This window comes from Lipophrys pholis, assembly GCF_963383615.2.
Source record: "Lipophrys pholis genome assembly, contig: SCAFFOLD_29, whole genome shotgun sequence".
Classification (NCBI taxonomy): Eukaryota; Metazoa; Chordata; class Actinopteri; order Blenniiformes; family Blenniidae; genus Lipophrys; species Lipophrys pholis.
The window spans coordinates 626,449-650,034 of NW_028292107.1; positions in this window are offsets into that span (position 1 = coordinate 626,449).

Sequence of the window (23,586 nt, forward strand, 5' to 3'; positions counted from 1 at the left end):
GTCCACTTCCTTGATCGTGGGAGACTCTGACATTCGTGGAATCTGCTTTGCAACTGGCACTATTCACTGTTTTCCAGATGCCACTGTCCTGAAAATCCTGGAAAAAGTCCCCGGGCTGCTGCGCTCCCTCCAGCCACTATCACCCGGGTCTTCATCCATGTTGGATCAAAGGATTCTAGTCGCCAACAGTCCAAAGTGACCAAAGAGGACTTTAAAAGTATTTTTAACTTTCTGACATCATGTGAGACATCTGTTTTGATCAGTGGTCCATTGATGGATGTATGCATGTACTGTATATGTATTTAGTTGGGTTCTGTTGTACTCTATCATTGTAAGAGCGCTTTGAGATGTTTGTTGATGTAATTTAGCGCTTTATAAATAAAATTGAAACATTGAATTGAATTGTATGTATGTATGTATGTATGTATGTATGGATGGATGGATGGATGGATGGATGGATGGATGGATGGATGGATGGATGGATAAATAGATTAATCAATGACAGATGGATGGATGGACAGATGAATAGATCACTGATGGGTGGATGGATGGATGGATGATGACGGATGGATGGATGGATGGATGGATGGATGGATGGATGGATGGATGGATGGATGGATGGATGACAGATGGATGACAGATGGATGAATGGATGGACGACTGACGGATGGATGGAAGGGTGGATGGTTGGATGGATGGATGGATGGATGATGGAGAGATGGATGGACGGATGGACGAAGTGACGAATGGATGGATGGATGGATGAATGGAGAGATGGATGGACGGATGAATGGATGACGGATTGATGGATGGATGGATGGATGACGGATGGATGATGGAATATGGAAGATGGATGATGTATGTATGTATGTATGTATGTATGTATGTATGGATGGATGGATGGATGGATGGATGGATGGATTGATGGATGACGGATGGATGGATGATCGATGGATGAAGGGATGACAGACGGATAGACTTTCAGGACAGACGTTCTTCCCAATCACTCCCTCTCAGGTCACTAAGTGTTTGCCAAGGTGAGTGTCGATGTGACTCGTGACTGTTCAGCAACGTTTACACTGTACAAAATGTGTCAGTACAGTTCAGTTCAGTACTTCAGTACTTCAGTACTCGCCTCAGTTCACTCAGTTTGCACATGGTGTAGATGTTATCCGGTGATGTAGAAGCTACGTCCACTTCAGTGCAAAAGTGAAGAGACGCAACATGACAATGAAAAAAGGTGTAAAGAATGTTGACTTCAGCTCCTCTCAGGATCTTAGCTTTGTCCATTTAGTTGTCAGATGTTCATGTTTCTCTTACTATTGACAGTTTGACTCTTATTTTCCAGCAGGAGACAAAAAGTGTCCGGTCACAGTTTGGTTCAGTTTCACTCAGTGACAGTGAGAATCACTCAAACTGTGGGGGAGGGGTTCATGGAGCACTGAAGGTGGAACGCTTCACATTTCCTGGCTGGAATGAGCTGAAGTTTAAGCATTGGTGGTTCAGTGGTAGAATTCTCTCCTGCCACTCAGGAGGGTTCGATTCCCGGCCAATTGATGCAATAGATCTTTTCTTCACCCTCCTCCTGTGTGAGCTTTCACAACCCAGTCTCATGTTAACGGGTCGTTTTGGACCCCATTTACATCACAAGGTTCCAAGTGACAACAACTTGTCTGTTGAAGAAAAGTGTTACTTTTACACCACAGCAGCAGACACACTGACAACAATGGAGTTTCTACAATGTGAGCCAGCCACAGTGAGCAGTGGTCGTCTCATGTGTAGGATATTACAGTGAACCTTCCATGAGCATAGAACAAGTAACCTGGCTAGCTCAGTCGGTAGAGCATGAGACTCTTAATCTCAGGGTCGTGGGTTTGAGCCCCACGTTGGGCGGAGCTCTGTTTTCAGACAGTGGTGTCCTCAAGGACAGAAGACTTGGGATCTGAAGCTTGCAGGTACAAGTCCTACAATTGAGAGGTCACCACTGTGGGTCCAGAGCATGATCTTTGACCCCCATCAGCTCCTTAGGAGCTTCACCGTGTCACCAACTCCTTCATACCGTATCACTTTGTTCTTCATTTTAATTTGAAAAAAATAAATACATAAAAAAAAATGCTCTTTCACTATTCCCACTTGGGTGTCATTGACCTTCTAGCCTTTGTTTCCCACTCTGCTTAACTTTTTAACCTTTATCTGACCAGGTTTAAGCTCATTTTTGGTAAAATCTATGGAGCTGTCCATGGTGCTGAAGTAGCGCAAATTGTGCCGCACAACTCAATGTAATCCACATTCTCTCTGTTCTGCCTTCTGTCTCAGTTTCCATTATTATTCTCTTATTGGCAGCGGTCAAATTCAGGTCAGATCCAGATCAGGAGCCTCATTTATAAAACGTAGTGTAGGATTCCTACTAGAAATGTACGTGCGCCCAAAAGCTGAAAATGGCATGCGCCCAAATAAATTTTGATCAATAAAACCGTGCGTACGCACATCTGCACGCACTTTTCTTTTATAAATCACAATACACCTGGAAGGTGGTGCAGCTCATATCCCTGCCCTCAACACGCCCACTTTCTACCAGAAATGGTCAATGCAAAGGGCCTCGTCAAATGTTTTGCATCTCATTCAGCCTGTTAATCGCCGGCATTTGACGCTAAATCCTGACAGAAAAGACAAAGAAAAATAATTTTACGGAGAGAGAAAAAGTGATGGAGGAGGTGGAGGTCAGGAAATTATATGATTTGGTGTCACAGTAGTGGAATCACTAATAAATGGAATAAGAAAAACAACGATCGGCAGCATGTCGTCACCGCTGGAAATAGTGTGAGAGTCACAGAGAGAACAGTGACTGTAGAGGTGAAGAAGAAGAATCTGATGTGAAGGTGGAGGTCAGAGGAGAGTGACATCATGGAGGAGAGTGACATCATGGAGGTCAGAGGAGAGTGACATCATGGAGGAGAGTGACATCATGGAGGCCAGGGGAGAGTGACATCATGGAGGAGAGTGACATCATGGAGGCCAGGGGAGAGTGACATCATGGAGATCAGAGGAGAGTGACATCATGGAGGCCAGGGGAGAGTGACATCATGGAGGTCAGAGGAGAGTGACATCATGGAGGTCAGAGGAGAGGGACATCATGGAGGAGAGTGACATCATGGAGGCCAGGGGAGAGTGACATCATGGAGATCAGAGGAGAGTGACATCATGGAGGTCAGAGGAGAGTGACATCATGGCGTCAGAGGAGAGTGACATCATGGAGGAGAGTGACATCATGGAGGTCAGAGGAGAGTGACATCATTGCGTCAGAGGAGAGTGACATTATGGAGGAGAGTAACATCATGGAGGCCAGAGGAGAGTGACATCATGGAGGAGAGTGATATCATGGAGGCCAGGAGAGAGTGACATCATGGGGTCAGAGGAGAGTGACATCATGCCGTCAGATGAGAGTGACATCATGGAGGAGAGTGACATCATGGAGGCCAGAGGAGAGTGACATCATGGAGGAGAGTGATATCATGGAGGAGAGTGACATCATGGAGGCCAGAGGAGAGTGACATCATGGAGGAGAGTGACATAATGGAGGAGAGTGATATCATGGAGGCCAGGGGAGAGTGACCTCATGGGGTCAGAGGAGAGTGACACCATGGAGGTCAGAGGAGAGTGACATCATGGAGGAGAGTGATATCATGGAGGAGAGTGACATCATGGAGGCCAGAGGAGAGTGACATCATGGAGGAGAGTGACATAATGGAGGAGAGTGACATCATGGAGGCCAGAGGAGAGTGACATCATGGAGGAGAGTGATATGATGGAGGCCAGGGGAGAGTGACATCATGGGTTCAGAGGAGAGTGACATCATAGAGGAGAGTGATATCATGGAGGCCAGGGGAGAGTGACATCATGGGGTCAGAGGAGAGTGACATCATTGAGGTCAGAGGAGAGTGACCTCATGGAGGTCAGAGGAGAGTGACATCATGGAGGTCAGAGGAGAGTGACATCATGGGGTCAGCACCAGAGCTCACCTCTGGACACCAAAACAGCCTCCATGGATGTGAGGGTCAGCGTGTGTCAGAGTGTCGGAGAGACATTTTGGTGGAGACACAGCGGACCGATAAAGTTCAGTTTCATATGAATATTAAATATATAAAATAAATATATGAACAGGAACTCTAAAAAGGCTCAGTGGACTTTATGTTTTATCCTCAGTCACTCTAGAGGTGGAGGCGGAGGGTGGAGGAGGTCATCTGTCTCCAGCAGCAGTGTGTCCCGAGCGGATGACCGCACCGCGAGCAGCTTTTATCAGGATTTACAGCCATAAAGTAGAAATATACTAAACTGTATCACATATCACATATGTATAATAATAATAAAATAAGCAATATAAAACCTATAATTTCTTTATTCCACACGTTGGTAAATCATCTCAATTGCAGTTTGTTTTTTGCATGAGACTTTCCCAGAGACTCACTTTAGTTGTTACCGTGTACATACAGTTTAGTATATTTGTACCTTCTGGCTGTAAATCCTAATAAAAGCAGCTGGAACAGAGCAGACGTCCCCAGAGCCTACAGACAGACAGACAGTCAGTCAGTGTCCTCCAGACACTGCAGCTTTACTCACAGCTGTCTCCGCACTATTTATGTGCTTACTCTGAAATTAAACTGATTGTTACACACTTTGTCACGATTAATAATCAATCAGTTCCATCCTCTGAATCATTTGAAGATCGAAGTTTGACATATGAACATGGTGCTGCTGATTCAGTATCAACGTTCCACTAAAGAAACAGGTAGAACACTGCAGCTTGGCTGTTCATGATTACGTGGATCTGTAAGTCTGATATTTGAAGATAAGAAATGTTTGAGATGAATCTGACTTCAATTCTCCACCTCACCATCAGCGCTGCAGGTTCCCCGTCTCCAAAACGTGTGTGTGCAAGGTTCAAAGTTTGCGTACCGGTACGCACATTCTCATGCAAAGTTTATTTTTTTAAATCACAAACTTTGCCTGGGAAGTGGCGTACGCATCTTTCAGGACCTGTTTTGTGCGTAAGCCAGCTTTATAGATGAGCCCCAGATCTGTAATGTGATTTGTTAACAAGTGAAAGAGCCAATAGGCTGTAAGGACCCACTACAAGTCCCTGCCCCCTCAGCGCCCTCCCTGGGATTATGAAAACTAGTGAATGAGTGGTATTTAACTAAACCTCCCACTGCATTGGCCAGGAAACGGACCCGGGGCTCCAGCGTGGCAGGAAAGAAGTGGACCACTGAACCACCACCTCACATGTCAGCACATTCCAGCCACCAAAGCTCATCTGATCCCACTGCTGTTCTCAGTGAACCCCTCCCCCGCAGTCTGAGTGACACTCAGCTGTGGTGACACAAGAAGAGATGCTACGTTTGGCTACGACCCTGACAGACAGCATGCATAGCAACATCTCCTCCTTAGTATAGTGGAGAGTATCCCTGACTGTCACGTGGGAGCTGGGGGTTCAATTCCCCGATAGGGAGTGCAGGTCTTTAGTTTACTCAATGATAACCTTCAGGTTCAGATCAGAAACGCTCTCCCAGTCACTTCCTTCCAGGTCATGCAGCATTTGGCGACGTTGATGTGTTTGTGAAAATATGAGTTTAAAAGAAGCACAAAGAGCGCCCTCTGGTGAGTGGTACTAATTCACCACTTCACCATCTGTTTCAATTCATCACTTCATCATCTGGTTCAATTCACCATTTCACCTTCTGGTTCAGTTCATCACTTCACCATCTGGTTCAATTCACCACTTCACCAATTCACCACTTCACCAATTCACCACTTCACCAATTCACCACGTCACCATCAGATTCAATTCACCATTTCATCATCTGGTTCAATTCATCACTTCGCCGTCTGGTTCAATTCACCACTTCACTAATTCACCACTTCACCATCTGTTTCTATTCACCACTTCATCATCTGGTTCAATTCACCACTTCATCATCTGGTTCAATTCACCACTTCACCATCTGGTTCAATTTACCACTTCACTAATTCACCACTTCACCATCTGGTTCAATTCACCACTTCACCATCAGCTCTACCAGTTTTCCCCCGTAACAAAAATGTTCCTGGTCCAGGTCCATTCTTGTCATACTAGTACACACAGTCTCCTCCTAAGTTTATTTTAGATCACAAACTTAGTGTGGAAAGTGGCGTACGCATCTTTCAGGACCTGTTTTGTCATAATCCACCTTTACAAATGAGGCCAGACATTGTTCTGGCTCCATCATGTTCCTGGTCCAGGATCAGTTTAACATCCAGACACAGAGCATCGAGTGTTTTTAGGAGAAAATCATGAAATGTGTCGGCGTTGCTGTTTGAAAGCTCCTCAAAGTGAATAAAGCCCCGATACTGTTGGTTGAGTCCTTTTGCTTCTTGAAGATGTTGCTGGTTGGTCTGGGAGGAGGATTCTCACACACAAAGTCAAAGCCTCTTTGGAAATTTAACACAAAGGATCATGGATCATGGAATTGAACCCGGGACCTCTCGCACCCACATCAAGAATCATACCCCTAGACTGAAGAACCAGTGTGAGACGAGTGGAGTGAGGAAACCAAGTGGTCCAAGGAGCTGTCTTCTTGTTACAGTCTCTTCTGGAGGTGTCGGTTCAAATCCCACGTCTACCAGCAGAGTCTGGTTCAGGACATTTCTAGTTTCCAAAAAGCTTTAATCTCTGGATTGAGTTGCTGCGTGTCGTCAAATGTTTTCACACGACCCTGTTAACCTCCAGCAGAGTTACTGTAGTGTAGCGGTTATCACGTTTGCTTGACATGTAAAATGACCCCTGTTTGAAACCGGGTGGAAACATAAAGAAAGGTTTTTGAAATTCATCAACACAGTTTCCAAAATATCAGGAGCTTCATGGACGACGACGTCTTGTTACTTCAGCAAATATAACAACCCAAAATCTTTAAACTGGCTGTGGTGGGATTTGAACCAACACCTCCTGAGACACTGTAGCATAAATCCAGCACTGCCTGCAGCAGCTGGAATCAAGTGTTTATCCAATATTGAGGTGAAAACTGTCCATGGCTGAGCGACGTCACAATGTTGTTCTTTAGTTGGAAAGGAGCCTTTTTTAACCATTCTTTTACTCTGTGATCAATCAGGATCAACATGTTTCAGTCCCGGTCCAATGTTTTCTATTGTTCATTACCGTATATCCTGGACTAGAAGTCCTGCTTTCTTCGTTGGTGGCTGATCATTCTACTGACATTAAGAAGCAAATCCTCTTTCAGTCCTTCTATTACACTTCATCCTGTGCAGGGTTGCAGGGAGGAGACACCTGGACAGGTTCACCAGTCCATCACAGGACACACACACACACACACACACACACACACACACACACACACACACACACACACACACACACACACACACACACACACACACACACACACACACACACACACACACACACACACACACAGATCCTTCTTCTGTGTTCAGCTTCGTACTTTCACTCACCAAACGTTTCTTCCTGGTATTTCTTGTCCTCCAATAAAACAAACATAGATATACTCGATGCTGCACGGCCTATCAGCGCCTGTTGAGGTGACGTGTCTGCAGCGCCGCCATCTTTGGGTGGTGTTCCTGCTTGTGCTGAACATAAAGATCCACAAAAGAAATTGTAGCTCTCTTGCTAGTTCCACCTCTTTAAGCTACATCAATAACCAATGTAATACGCCCCCTGGATTTGGTCACCACAGTCACACGGTCAAAGAGCAAGTCAGCCTCGCTGCTGCCCCCTGCTGGCCGCGCCCCGTCACTATCTGTCAAATCCTGTTACAGAGTGCTCTGGTGTCTGTGGGAAAAAACTTGAAACTGAGCAAGATGACTATTGCAGCAACACGTCATCAGTAGGATAAAACTAAGCTGTCTCTTGATGGTCTACGACAGGGTGTCCAAACTGGGTCAGAGAGTGCTGGTGTCCTGCATGTTTTAGTTCTCTGCCTGCTCCAGCATACCTGAATCTAATGATGACGTCATCACCAAGGTTGTGAAAAAGAACAATAATGAGCCTTTCATCACAAAGTGGATGGGAGAGGCACCGGATGGAGATCAACGGAGATCAAAGCCGGAGGAAATCTTGGATCTGAGCATCTCCATGGCAAAAGGCACTGATCTCCTTTGATCTGATAGGAGATCAGCACTGGAGCCATGGAGACGCTGAGATCAAAGGAAATCAGCTTTGTAGAGTTGTAATGTGCTCGTACTCATCCTTACATTTTTCTAGAAATTTGTCTTCAATCACCTTTTCTCTATCTACACTCTCTACTTGAACCTTTACCTGTTTATCTATTTCATATTTTCCAAATATCATGATTTTGGTTTGACCTAAATTTAATGAATTAGATTTCATTTCTCTGAATGTATCTAGTATGTCGTTGAAGAGTTTTTCTAGGATTTGGGAGAATTGTGGGTCTGTAGTTGGTGAAGTGTGTCTGTTTTCAATAACGGTATCCTTACTGGAAGCCTGTTGAATGATACTATGTAGAACCTTCTATGTACTGCTGACATGGTCTTTATTGTTTTCTGGTACTTTCTTAAAAGAATTCTTCTTACATTTTCTCATCATATGAGTGAATTTAGTTTGACATTTCTTGTATTTATTTTCCATCTCCTTCGTTCATCATTTATTGGATTCTCTATGTCATGTATTCTTCTCCTTGGATGCATTTTTTAAGCCCTTTGTCATCCATTAAACATCTTTATATTTCACTTTCTCTTGTATTTATAAATGAGTTCCCAGTCATCTGATTGTACCTCAATAACTAGTTTTTCCATGGACTGCTCTGTTCTGACATCTATCTGTTGTCTGTTTTAATGTTTCTGTGGTTTTTATTGTAAAGAGTAAAAAAAAGTAAAACAAACAGACATGAAATCACTGATATCATTGACTAATACACCACTTACTTTGATATTATCTATAACATGTGTGAATAAATTATTACCTTCCAAACGACTCCCAGGAGGGCCGGCTGCTGTGTGTGTGTGTGTGTGTGTGTGTGTGTGTGTGTGTGTGTGTGTGTGTGTGTGTGTGTGTTTGGGCCTGGTTATAGGAGAAGTGAGGATGGAGCAGCCATTTACTGGTAAAACTAACTCCCTAACATCTTGGTGAAAATAGATTATATGTTTTTTTCAAATTAAAGTAACTATGAAAGTGAGAACAGGAGTTCCCCCCTCACCTCCAGAGGAACATAGAGAGTGAGCTACCAGCAGCTTCTCCCTGTGGAAGGGAACATCAGTCCTCACCTCCAGAGTGAACATAAGTCATGTCTGTATATTACATCCATCATCCATCCATCCATCCATCCATTATTCCATCCATCCATCATCCATGATGTGATCCAGCAAACATGTCCAAGCAGTAGTGTTGTGTTGTTGCTTCTCATTGTCAATAGAACCATGAGAAAGTATGAGAGTGACTGATACGCTTGTATGATCACTGGACCTTTTGAAAGCAGTCAGACTCTCATACTGTACCAGTAGCATCTGTGTCATTCACAACCCGTCTCCATCTTAACTGGACTTTCTGTGTACACATATGATTTTGTGTTTTCATCTGTGGACTGGTGGCTAGTGAGTGTGTTGCCTTCAGTGGCAAAGGGAAATAAAACCTCTGCATGAACAGGAATCATGGAGCCTCCCCCTTCTCAGCTCCAAGTGTCCAAATCTGAACAGCTGGTCTGGGCTCTGAGTGGAAGCTGAGGTGGTCATGTGCCTGGGCCTCCAGACTAATCCACTCCACTCCAAGTCCAAGTCCGAGTGTAAAACTCAGTCTCAGTCTCTATCTTGGTCCACTCTCTCTCTCTCTCTCTCTCTCTCTCTCTCTCTCTCTCTCTCTCTCTCTCTCTCTCTCTCTCTCTCTCTCTCTCTCTCTCTCTCTCTCTCTTACGGTGCAACCTCAGCTCTGTTCTGTAATTTATCTACACATAATGTGACATTTATGTACAATGAACATGTACATTAGGGCACAAGTTCTAACTTTTTTGTGTCACACATTTTGATTTTTTTTTTTACATATTTACACACAATAACATATTTACCTATTATACTTTCATTCATTTTTATATATTTACCTTTAATAATACATAGAAGATAATTGTTAGATATTTACCTATTACTTATTTATTTATTGTGACACATTTATCTATTATTCCATATTATATGACATATTCTCTTCCAGCTCTCCATTTATTAGATGTTTCCCTCTCAGTTCCTCCAGAAGACCCCCCACTGTGCTCTTTGCCCTCCGTTCTCCATCTTTTCATTCCTCTCCTCTCTTCTCAGACTCTCCACCTCGGCCATGGCTTCACTGAGTCTGGCTGTCAAAGCATCAGGACATGTGGGCAGTGCAGAGGAGAGGTCCTAGTGGGAAAAAGGATTTACATGTTCAGAGTCCTGTGTTATCACATTAATTCACTGCTTGTGCAACGTGCAATCAATTGATCTGCTATCCTAATCAATTTATATAATAATAATGTTTGTGTCCATGTCAGTATGTCTAAAAGGAGTGAGGTGTGACATGTTGCTCAGCTGTTTGAGCACAGCCAGACAGTACTTCCTACTGGGATCAGGCTGAGGTTCTCCTGCTGGAACAGGCGGGGAACAGTACACTGACTGGTCCTGAGACACTCATTTCTTTTGAAATGTTATATTCTACACACTGCAACTAAAATAGCCTCCGTTAGATGAACCAAATAGACCTTGATATTGTTGTTGTTGTTTGAGGGCGAGCTTAACCCTCCTATTCTCCTTGGGGTCAATTTGACCCCTTTCAATGTTTATCACTCAAAAAATAATAGTTGCCTTTGATTTTTTTGCTTCATATTTCATGACTTTTCTTAATTTGATGGGGACAACGGATTTAACATAAAATTTTCATGATAATATATTTTCAAAGTGCTGAACACATATTGCACGCATTGGTGTTCCTCGGGGGTCAATCTGACCCCAAGCTGTTTTGACTGTGTAAAACTGCAGGTGCAGGTGCAGTTGTGTGTGTGTGTGTGTGTGTGTGTGTGTGTCTGTGTGTGTCTGTGTGACCCTCTGAACTCACACCTGCCTCAGAACTCATATTTCCCGCGCCGTGGGGGGAGGGGTATTCCCGCAGGGACATGCAAAATAAGGGAGGAGCAAACGTATAAAAGCTTGCGCCGACATCCCTCTTTTCCTCAGTGCGCTCTGTGTAGGTTACTACAGTCTGCACACTCTCTCACATGAGAATGTCCTCCAGGAAAAGGTTCACAGTTAGCGAGGTTTTGGAGCAGCTCTTTGACAGTGAAAGTGACAGAGAGGAGATTGTGTCAGAGACAGAGGATTATGTTGAGGAGGAACCTGATTCTGAGGGATTCTCATCTGATGAGAATGAGAGTGTTGACCCTCCTGTTGTCTCTCAACAACCAGCAGACACGGTCACCTCCAAAAATGGAAAGATAACATGGTCACTTTCCCCACGTCAACAGCAGGGTAGACTTAGTGCTCCTAATGTTATCAAAATGGTTCCAGGCCCCACAAGATATGCAATCAGCCACACTGAAGATATAAAATCATCATTCGAACTCTTCATTACCTCATCAATTGAGAATATTGTACTTGGGATGACAAATTTAGAGGGTAAGCGTGTCTATGGGGACAGTTGGAAAGACCTGGATGTAGTTGACTTGGAAGCCTACATTGGCTTGCTCATTTTGGCCGGGGTTTATAAATCAAAAGGTGAAGCAACAGCAAGCCTCTGGAACGCTGAGACTGGAAGGGCAATATTTCCAGCCACCATGTCTCTGAAGACTGTCCAAGTTTTGTCCCGTGTCATACGCTTTGACGACAAGCAAACAAGGCAGGGCCGACGAGAACGTGACAAACTTGCAGCAATAAGGGATGTGTGGGACAAGTGGGTGCAGCGTTTACCCCTGCTTTACAATCCAGGCCCCCACGTGACTGTCGATGAGTGCTTGGTTGCGTTTCGTGGGCGCTGTCCATTCCGACAATATATGCCAAGCAAACCTGCCAAATATGGCATCAAAATATGGGCAGCATGTGATGCAGAGTCCAGCTTTGCTTGGAATATGCAGGTCTACACGGGCAAATCTCCTGGCGAAGCACCGGAAAAAAATCAGGGCACAAGGGTTGTGCTAGATATGGCTGAGGGACTGCATGGGCATAATATTACATGTGATAATTGTTTTTACATCTTATGCCCTGGGTGAGGAACTGCTCAAAAGGAAGATCACAATGTTGGGAACAGTAAGAACGAATAAACCAGAGCTTCCCTCTGAACTTCTTGCTGTCAAGAACAGGAAGGTAACATCTTCAGTGTTTGCCTTTACTGACAAAGCAACTGTGGTCTCCTATTCCCCCAAGAAAGGGGAAAATGTCCTGCTGCTCAGCACCATGCACAAAGATGCTGCCCTGAGCAGCAGAGAAGACAAAAAGCCACAAATGGTACTGAACTACAATGAGACAAAGGGAGGCGTGGACAACCTGGACAAGGTCACAGCCACATACAGTTGTCGACGCATGACTGCCCGTTGGCCCCTTGTCATCTTCTTCCACATCATTGATGTGAGTGCATACAATGCATTTGTGATATGGAGTGAGATCAACAAAGACTGGAACAGGGGAAAACTGAGCCGAAGGAGGATTTTCCTGGAGCAGCTTGGTAATGCACTGGTGAAACCTCTGATTGAGAGAAGACGGTGCCTTCCAAGAGCATCAACAGCTGCTGTAGCTATTGTGAGGGAGATACAGACAGAAACAAACACCCAAATTCCTCCAGTGGCACAAACAGCAGGCAAGAAACGTGGCAGGTGTCAGGTTTGTCCCACCCGCAATGATTCTAATACAAGCATGACCTGTTCGAAATGCAAAAAATATGTCTGCAATGAGCATGCTCACACTCTCTGCACATCCTGTGTGCAGTAGTGCAGACTAAAAGTTTGACTGTGGGGCTAAAGAACTGTTCCACGTTCTGCCTGAAGTTCTCATTATGTTTTTCTGTTTCAGAGATGGGTGAATTTTCAAACATGTAATCCCCCAACACACTAAAAAACAAACCTAAAAAACTAAAAAAAAACATATAAAACAAAAAAAGCAAGAAAAGAAATCATAACCAAAAAAACAAAAGCAAAAAAAAACTCTTTAACTCTGTCACTGCCGGTCCCAAGCCCGGATAACAAAAGAGGAGGGGTGAGTTAGACTGTCTAACTATGTTACAAAAAAGGGAGATGCAAATAAATAACTATGTTTATGAGAGGGAAAGGGGGGTCACCAATATCAATCATTATGCTTGATTCTGTGATAGTCATGAATGTGCACTCAATATTAGAAAAGATTTGGATGAAAGATTTGTAAGATACACTAACTCTAAAACTGAAAGTTTGACCTGATGGTGGCGCTACAGGAAAGGTTGTATCATCACCAAAACTCTTTAAGGTTCATACTCTTGTGGCCATCAATATTGTCAGAAAATATGAGAAGATTTGTATGAAAACTTTTCAAGATAAATTTATTCTAACTTTGGCCTGATGATTTAACTTTGACCTGATGGTGGCGCTAGAGAACAGGTCAGCTTTCACTATCAAGGGCTTATTTATGTATTCAACAAATGAACAAAGTGTCTGACACAAAAACTCAGGCAACAATTTTCAGTAAATCATTTTCTGGAGACAAATATCCCTGGAGTCAGATTGACCCCTGAGGGTGAAAAGTGTTAGTAAATTTGAGGAGAATAGGAGGGTTAAATTAAAGTGACTATCAAAGGGAGAATATGAGTTTTCTTTCAAATTAAAGTGACTATCAAAGTGAAAATAGGAGTTTTTTTCAAATTAAAGTGACGATCAAAGATAAAATAGGAGTTTTTTTAAATTAAAGTGACTATCAAAGGGAACATAGGAGTTTTTTTTCAAATTAAAGTGACTTTCAAAGTGAGAATAGGAGTTTCTTTCAAATTAAAGTGTCTATCAAAGGGAGAATAGGAGGGTTTTTTTCAAATTAAAGTTACTATCAAAGTGAAAAGAGGAGTTTATTTCAAATTTAAAGTGACTATCAAAGTGAAAAGAGGGGTTTTTTTCAAATTAAAGTGTCTATCAAAGGGAAAAGAGTGGGGTTTTTCAAATTAAAGTGACAATAGAAAGGGAAAATAGGAGGGTTTTTTTTAAATTAAAGTGACTTTGAAAGTGAGAATAGGAGTTTCTTTCAAATTAAAGTGACTATCAAAGTTAAAATAGGAGGGTTTTTTTCAAATTAAAGTGACTTTCAAAGTGAGAATAGGAGTTTCTTTCAAATTAAAGTGACTATCAAATTGAAAAGAGAAATTGTTTTCAAATTAACGTGACTATCAAAGTGAAAATAGGAGTTTTTTTCAAAATAAAGATTCTATCAAAGGGAAAAGAGGAGGGGGCGGGGGGGTTCAAATTAAAGTGACAATCAAAGGGAAAATAGGAGGGTTTTTTCAAATTAAAGTGACTATCAACGGGAAAATATGAGTTTTCTTTTCAAATTAAAGTGACTATCAAAGGGAAAATAGGAGGGGTTTTTTCAAAATAAAATGATTATCAAAGTCAGAATAGGAGTTTCTTTCAAATTAAAGTGACTATTAAAGGAAAAATATATATATATTTTTTTCAAATTATAGTGACTATCAAAGTGAGAATATGAGTTTTCTTTCAAATTAAAGTGACTATCCAAGGGAAAAAAGGAGTTTTTTCAAATTTTAGTGACTATCAAAGGGAAACTATGAGGGTTTTTTTTTTTCAAATTAAAGTGACTATCAAAGGGAAAATAGCAGGGTTTTTTACAAATTAAAGTGACTATCAAAGTGAGAATATGAGTTTCTTTCAAATTAAAGTGACTATTAAAGGAAAAATAGTTTTTTTTTTTTTAAATTAAAGTGACTATCAAAGGGAAATATGAGTTTTCTTTTCAAATTAAAGTGACTATCAAAGGGAAAATAGGAGGGTTTTTTTTCAAAATAAAGTGACTATCAAAGTGAGAATAGGAGTTTCTTTCAAATTAAAGTGACTATTAAAGGAAAAATAGTTTTTTTTTTTTTTCAAATTATAGTGACTATCAAAGGGAGAATATGAGTTTTCTTTCAAATTAAAGTGACTATCAAAGGGAAACTATGAGGGGTTTTTTTTCAAATTAAAGTGACTATCAAAGTGAGAATCTGAGTTTTTTCAAGTTAAAGTGACTATCAAAGGGAAAATAGCAGGGTTTTTTACAAATTAAAGTGACTATCAAAGTGAGAATAGGAGTTTCTTTCAAATTAAAGTGACTATAAAAGTGAAAATAGGAGTTTTTTTTCAAAATAAAGTGACTATCAAAGTGAGAATAGGAGTTTCTTTCAAATTAAAGTGACTACCAAAGGAAAAATAGGAGGGTCATGAAGCCACTCTTCTGTAAATCCAGCATTAGTTCAACAGGTGAGGAACACCTGTACGATGCCATCTGCTCTCTGAGTTTCACTTCAACAAGTTCCAGGAATGTGAACTCAGGGCTTCTTCTTGAACTGAAGCTTTAGAGAAACTGTCATGGCAGCTTTGTCCACTAGGATGGAAACTTGTGGAAACAAATCATGTGACTCTGCTTTCCCCTCGTCTCCCTCGTGACAGGCGGGGATACTCTCCACTATACTAACGAGGAGGTTGTTTCTCAAATATTATGAGAACCTTCATCCATAAAAACTCTGGACTGCACTTGGTACCAATAGATTGAAGGCAGAGGCAAGAAGGAGAGCTGAGAGTGCTGCAGTTCCCCCTGTAGGATGGTATATGAACTGCATATCTTCCACTTCAAAGGTCTAGAAATCAGTGTGTGACTATCAAAGGTAAAATAGGAGGGTTTTTTTTTCAAGTTAAAGTGACCATCAAAGTGAGAATAGGAGTTTTTTCAAATTAAAGTGACTATAAAAGGGAAAATAGGATTTTTTTTTTAAATTAAAGTGACTAGCAAAGTGAGGATATGAGTTTTTTTTCAAATTAAAGTGACTATCAAAGGAAAATATGAGGGTTTTTTTTCAAATTAAAGTGACTATCAAAGTTAGAGTATGAGTTTTTTTTCAAATTAAACTGACGATCAAAGTGAGAGTAGGAGCTTTTTTCAAATTAAAGTGACTAACAAAGGGAAAATAGGAGTTTTCTTTTCAAATTAAAGTGACTATCAAAGGGAAAATAGGAGTTTTTTTCAAATTAAAGTCACTATCAAAGTGAGAATAGGAGTTTCTTTCAAACTAAAGTGACTATCAAAGGGAAAATATGAGGGGTTTTTTTCAAGTTAAAGTGACTATCAAAGTGAGAATAGGAATTTCTTTCAAATTAAAGTGACTATCAAAGTGAAAATAGGATTTTTTTTCAAATTAAAGTGACTATCAAAGGGAAAATAGGAGTTTTTTTTTCAAATTAAAGTGAATATCAAAGTGAAAATAGGAGTTTTTTTCAAATTAAAGTGAATATCAAAAAGAAAATAGAAGTTTTTTCAAATTAAAGTGATGTCCAAATGATGTAAAAATCCTCATCCTCCACTATGAGCAGTTAAAAAGCAAATAAAGCTCCAGATGGATCAGAACTTCTGGAGTGAAACATAAAGTACTTCAGGAAAGGAGGAGAACGCCGCCACTAGAAGTAGAGCTATTTTCAGGATTGTTACGTTACGTTATGGAACGAACACTGAAGTTAACCCAGAAGTGGAGTATGGACATGATTGTGTGTTCATCTGTGCTCTGGTGGTGAGTGTGTGTGTTGCCTTCAGGGGCAATGGGAAATAAAACCACTGCATGTAAGAAACACTAAACAATAAAAACATTTCTGGTTTAGATCACAGCAACTTAAAACACAATAAATAAACCAAATATGCAGCAGAATCATTGAACTGTGATTAAAAAACTGTCAACAATGAAGCTGTCCCATGAAGACAAAGTCTTGACTAGTTTCCTGCTGCTGGTTGATCCAGGATGCAGAAGATTTGGATGAATGACTGATGGTTTCTTTGGATGTTTCACATCTTGTTTTGCTCTTGTATAGAAAACATTTACAATCACATTCAACACAAATATTGGAAGAAAGAAAGTAGATGTTTTCACCAGCGTGGGCCGGGGAGCTCAGCTGGTCAGAGTGTGGTGCTAATAACACCAAGGTCATGGGTTCAATCCCCATACTGGCCAAATGAAGCTTCATCAACCACTATCTTTATTTTCTGAAGCCACTAGATGGCGCTGTCTCTTCAACAAACATTTAAAACACACTTCATTGCCAGTGCTTCAGGATCTATCTTCAAACCAACAGTGCCATCTGGTGGTGAGAAAATAAAGAAAATGGTTCATGAGGCTTTATTTAGCATCACTACTTGTGAGTTTCTCCACCTGTCACACAGGAGGCTGGGGTTCACTTTCCTGATGGAGTTAAGGGATTGTTGTGTGATTGCTCACACTGCATGAGCAAGGCACCACTATTATAAATGGCTGTATTGTAATTATTAGTTGCATCGACTTGGAATCAAACCCAGGCCTCCAGCGTGGCAGGGGACAACTCTACCACTGAAGTACCAATGCTGACACATCAGATCAGACTGTCTCCATTTTAAATGTCAAAGAGAACTTGTCCTCATGGCAGTAAGCCATGTATTAAAATGAATCCTGATGGAGACACACAAGCTTAAATGGACCATAGAGTTACAAATCCTCCAACAGCAGTTGAACCTTCAGCTTCATTTCTTCAAGGTCGGCCATGACTAATGTTTTCATTTCCTTTGGTCAGGATGTGGTCATTCCAGGAGCTCTGTCAAGACTGTCAGGAGTCCTGATCTCCTGACTTATTTAGGACAATCAGTTGAGTGGTTTAGCTTCTCGAACACTTCGGCTCGTTGGTCTAGGAGTATGATTCTTACTTTGGGTGTCAGAGGTCCTGGGTTCGATTCCCAGATGAGTCCTTGGAGTTACCTTTACCCTCTCCTACAAATGATTTTAACTTTGGTCATCAATCAGGATCTCTTTGTGTTAAATTTCTAAAGAGACTGAGACTTTGTGTTGGAGGCTTGGCTGATCTCTGCTCTTCACCTCATGGACTTTTTATCAGAGAGATCTCGTGGTAAATTCCAGTTTGTGTCTTTATAACTGATTGAACCAAACTGAAGCACTTCAGCAAGTCTTTCATTTTGACACAGACTTTAGCATTATGATTTGCTCCTTTAGCTTTTAGATCTGTTTAGAATCAGATTGGTCATGTAAATGGTTCCAGATCTCTGTAAAGGACAGTAGACCCAACCAAGATGGCTCCTGTGTTCCATCCTGTTCTAGATGTGATTCCCTCAAACCCACGTGAGGTGTAAAATGTATAAAAGCTGGATTTGTACAGTATATGTGAAATGTTGTTGCTGAGAGAGAGAGAGTGCAGATCAAAGAGAAGAAATAAACATTGTCACTTTGATCTCTTCCATTCTTTTAAGACATCACTATGACATCACCAAACAGAGTTAGCAGATAGAACCATCAGGGTATCACACTTCACAGCCTCCCTGGGAAAGTTCTGGAAGACATAGTCCAGAAAGTGTCAGTAGCAGAGGAAGGTTTGGATCCATGGAGCTCTGGATTCTGGGCCCAGCAGGTTTCCACTGTGTTTCAGGTGATCAGATCACAAGTGCTGAGTCCTGAAGACAAGTGTGAACAGACACCAAAGTGCTTTCACTCATACCACTTCTGGGTTTTTTTGTCCAGAAGTATCTCCACAACTGAAGGTTAGAGTCTGCTGGAGTCAGTCCTGCAATATGCAAATTAGCCATGTGCACCGGACAGGAGGAAGCCTAACTTTGAGTTTGAGTATCTTTGTAAATAAAGTCACTCACTTCTCACCTTAAGGTTCGATAGAAATTCTTTTTTACCTGGAAACAGTCCATTTCCCATCTTGAAGTTTTACTTTTCAGTTGGAATTCCCGTCCTGACTTCTCCTGAAGGCTTGTAGTTTCTGTTTATACCCGGTGGGCGTGTCTCCATTGGCCCACTTCCGTCCTTTACATGGCCCTGTGATTGCGCTCACCAGAGGGCGCTCTTCGTGCTTCTTTTCAACTCATATTTTCACAAACATATCAGCGTCGCCAAATGCTGCATGACCTGGAAGGAACTGACTGGGAGGGCATTTCTGACCTGAAGGTTATCAGTAAGTCAACTAAAGTCTCCCATATGGTCTAGTGGTTAGGATTCCTGGTTTTCACCCAGGTGGCCCGGGTTCGACTCCCGGTATGGGAAGTAGTGTTTTTGCAAATGTCTCCACATGCGAGATAAATAAAGTGATATCTTATCTTAAAGAGCTGCACTCCCGGTCAGGGAATTGAACCCCTAACTCCCACGTGACAGGCAGGGATACTCGCCACTATACTAACGAGAAGATGTTGCTATTTGTTGTTGTCATGTGTCTGTTACCACACTTCCACATTGTGACATCACAGTGATGTCACAATGTGGAAGCTTTGTGACATCAGGTCCAGATGTTCCCCAGCTGTCATGAAGCCACTCTTCTGTAAATCCAGCATTAGTTCAACAGGTGAGGAACACCTGTACGATGCCATCTGCTCTCTGAGTTTGACTTCAACAAGTTCCAGGAATGTGAACTCAGGGCTTCTTCTTGAACTGAAGCTTTAGAGAAACTGTCATGGCAGCTTTGTCCACTAGTATGGAAACTTGTGGAAACAGATCATGTGACTTTGCTTTCCCCTCGTCTCCCTCGTGACAGGCGGGGATACTCGCCACTATACTAACGAGGAGGTTGTTTCTCAAATATTAAGAGAACCATCATCCATCAAAACTCTGGACTTTACTTGGTACCAATAGATTGAAGGCAGAGGCAAGTAGGAGAGCTGCAGCTCCCCCTGTAGGATGGTATATGAACTGCATATCTTCCACTTCAAAGGTCTAGAAATCAGTGTGTCCACCACTGCAAGTCAACAGATAGAACCAAACCTTTGGGTTCTAGTGAGGAGTCAGTCTTCTCTTGTATTGATATTAGTACTGTGATGGGCTGAGTTCCACTTTATTATTCTGATGATAGAATCAGATGTGTTTTTTATCTCCATATATTTCAGACTGTTCTCAAATGTAAAGAGGGCACTCTTCCTACTTCTTTACAACTGCACTCCCCATCAGGGAATTGAACCCCCAGCTCCCATATGACAGGCGGGCATACTCTCCACTATACTAAGGAGGAGATGTTGCTCTGCATGCTGTCTGTCAGGGTCGTAGGAAAACGCAGCATCTCTTCTTGTGTCACCACAGCTGAGTGTCACTCAGACTGCGGGGGAGGGGTTCACTGAGAACAGCAGTGGGATCAGATGAGCTTTGGTGGCTGGAATGTGCTGACATGTGAGGTGGTGGTTCAGTGGTCCACTTCTTTCCTGCCACGCTGGAGCCCCGGGTCCATTTCCTGGCCAATGCAGTGGATGGTTTCATTAAATACCACTCATTCACTAGTTTTCATAATCCCAGGGAGGGCGCTGAGGGGGCAGGGACTTGTAGTGGGTCCTTACAGCCTATTGGCTCTTTCACCTGTTAACTAATCACATTATGGATCTGATCTGGATCTGAACTGAATTTAGCCGCTGCCAATAAGAGAATAATAAAGGAAACAGAGACAGAAGGCAGTGATTACATGGAGTTGTGCAGCACAATTTGCACTGTTTCAGCACCACGGACAGCGCCTTAGCTTTATCACTAAATCTGCTGATAATCTAGCAACACAACTGCTGACAGGCTATTTCAGCACCATGGACAGCTCCATAGACTATACCAATAATGAGCTCAAACCTGAGGCCTGTACTACGAAGCTGGATTTTAGCTTATCGAGAAAACTTCAAGGATTAACTCTGGTTTTCTGTACTACGACGCTCGCTCACTTCTCACCAGGATAAATCACCTGGTAACTGACTCTGAAAGTCTAACCTGCTCCGTAGCAGTTTATGTTTTGGATAAGAGGTCAAAGCTCCGCCTCCTGACCAATCAGATCTCTTGGAAAATGACCTGCCCATTCTAGAATGATGATGATTGGTGTGCAGATTCAGCGCTGAGCTGCAGCGGAGAGATGAGAACGTAATTCAGAGTGATCTTTTTGACATAATAAAATAATTCCTCGTCACTGAGGCTTTGAAGGATGTTTTTATTCTTGACTTGTTCCAGGTTTGTTTATCTTTATGAGGTTAATGATCACAACTGACAGAACTGCAGAAACAGGAATTTATGGAACACAGAACTACTCGTGTCGTCACGGTGATCAATTAATATTCCAACATAAAACACTCTAACAAGAGAAACTCAGCCTCAAAACAACTGGATGGAAAATCTAAACTAAAAGAAGATCAGTGAGGAAGTTCAGCCCGACACGTTTCTGCTGGAATAAAGTGAAACTGAGTGATCACAGTGCTGTCCGTTTATATTGCTGATAAATTAATATCATATAATCTCACCAAGTCAGCATTAACAAGTCAGGAATGTTCTGGCTTTGGCTGCAGCAGCAGTGTTGCTTTTAGCTGCTGGATGTGTTTTAATTCTTCATAATCTCAGAGATTAACTGCTCCTTCAGTAATCTGTAAACTGCTCTGCAGAGTTTCTCTGTGTGTGATTGGTCACACCCTGTAAACTCCGCCCTTTTCGCACACGAAGGTCTGGGTTGAACCAGCGAGTTGATAACCTGCTTGGTAGTAATGGTGATCAGGATCAGTCAACCCAGGAACCAGAGAGATCCTGGATATGTTGATCAGGGTTCCTAGTACAGGCCACTGGTCAGATAAAGGTTAAAAGGTAAAGCAGAGTGGGAAACAAAGGATAGAAGGTCAATGACGTTCAGCCATGGCTGATGACACACATCTCTCACACCCAAGTGTGAATAGTGAAAGAGCTTTTTTTTTTATTTTCAAATTAAAATGAAGAACAAAGAGATACGGTATGAAGGAGTTGGTGACACAGTGGAGGTCTTAAGGAGCTGATGGGGGTCAAAGCTCATGCTCTGGACCCACAGTGGTGACTTCTCAATTGTAGGACTTGTACCTGCAACCTTCAGATCCCAAGTCTTCTGTCCTTGAGGACACCACTGTCTGAAAGCAGAGCTTCGCCCAATGTGGGGCTCGAACCCACGACCCTGAGCTTAAGAGTCTCATGCTCTACCGACTGAGCTAGCCAGGCTACTTGGTCTGTGGCCATGGAAGGTTCACTGTAATATCCTACACATGAGACGACCACTGCTCACTGTGGCTGGCTCACATTGTAGAAACTCCATTGTTGTCAGTGTTTCTGCTGCTGTTGTCAAACTGTCAATAGTAAGAGAAACATGAAAATCTGCCAACTAAATGGACAAAGCTAAGATCCTGAGAAGAGCTGAAGTCAACATTCTTTACACCTCTTTTCATTGTCATGTTGCGTCTCTTTACTTTTGCACTGAAGTGGACGTAGCTTCTACATCACCAGATAACATCTACAACATGAGCAAACTGAGTGAACTGAGGCGAGTACTGAAGTACTGAAGTACTGAACTGAACTGTACAGACACACTTTGTACAGTGGAAACGGGGCTGAACAATCACGAGTCACATGGACACTCACCTTGGCAAACACTTTGTGACCTGAGAGGGAGTGATTGGGAAGAATGTCTGTCCTGAAAGGACGTTTCTGATCTTAACCTGAGGATTATCAGGAACCACACACAGAGAACCTTACACTGCCCTTTGAGGAATTGAACCCTGGTCTCATCAAAAGACAATAATGTGGGTAAATCCTGATGCAAAACATTCCTGAAGCATGTTGTTGTGGCCGAGAGGTTAAGGTGATGGACTAGAACTACATTGGGGTCTGCCTGTGTAGGTTCAAATCCTGCCAACAATGTTGCTCAATACTTTGAGAAGGTTAAAGAAAGACTCTTCTTGTGGATTACTTTAAAAAGTAAAACCTCTGATGTTGAGACGCCCTGAAATCCAAGGACAAGAGTCCCCTGAAGACGTGTTCTCCTCTTCAGAGGGTCTCGTCATGAGGACAAGTTGAGAACAAGTAAATCTGAGGAGTTCAGTTGTCTCAGATCTGTAATGAAAGAATGATTACCATTATGTCTTTCCACTAACCCTGCTGATTGTGGATGGTCAGCGCAATGGTTTTTTAACTGGAAGTCAAAATGTTTTCTTATTTGTTTTATTACTTCCTTCACAAAATGAGTACCTTTATCACTGTAAAGTTTTTCTGGTATGCCAAACCGGAGTATTATTCTTTTCACCAAGGCTTTAGCCACTGTTGATGCATCTGGTGTGCTTGTTGGAAACACTCCAACCCCTTTAGAGAAAGAGTATTATCACTAAACAGTATATTTACCTTCACATTTGGATATTTCAATACAGTCCATGCATACTTGTTGAAATGGATATTGTGGTTCTGGAAATGTAGCTCATTTTGGTCTCATGGCACCCTGCGAGTTATGTTTAGCACATATTGGTCATTGTGAACAACTTATTTTACAATAATGTAAGAATCCATATGTTGTGAGTACTTGATTAATATAGATACCTTCCCTCCTGTTTTTTTTCTTTTTT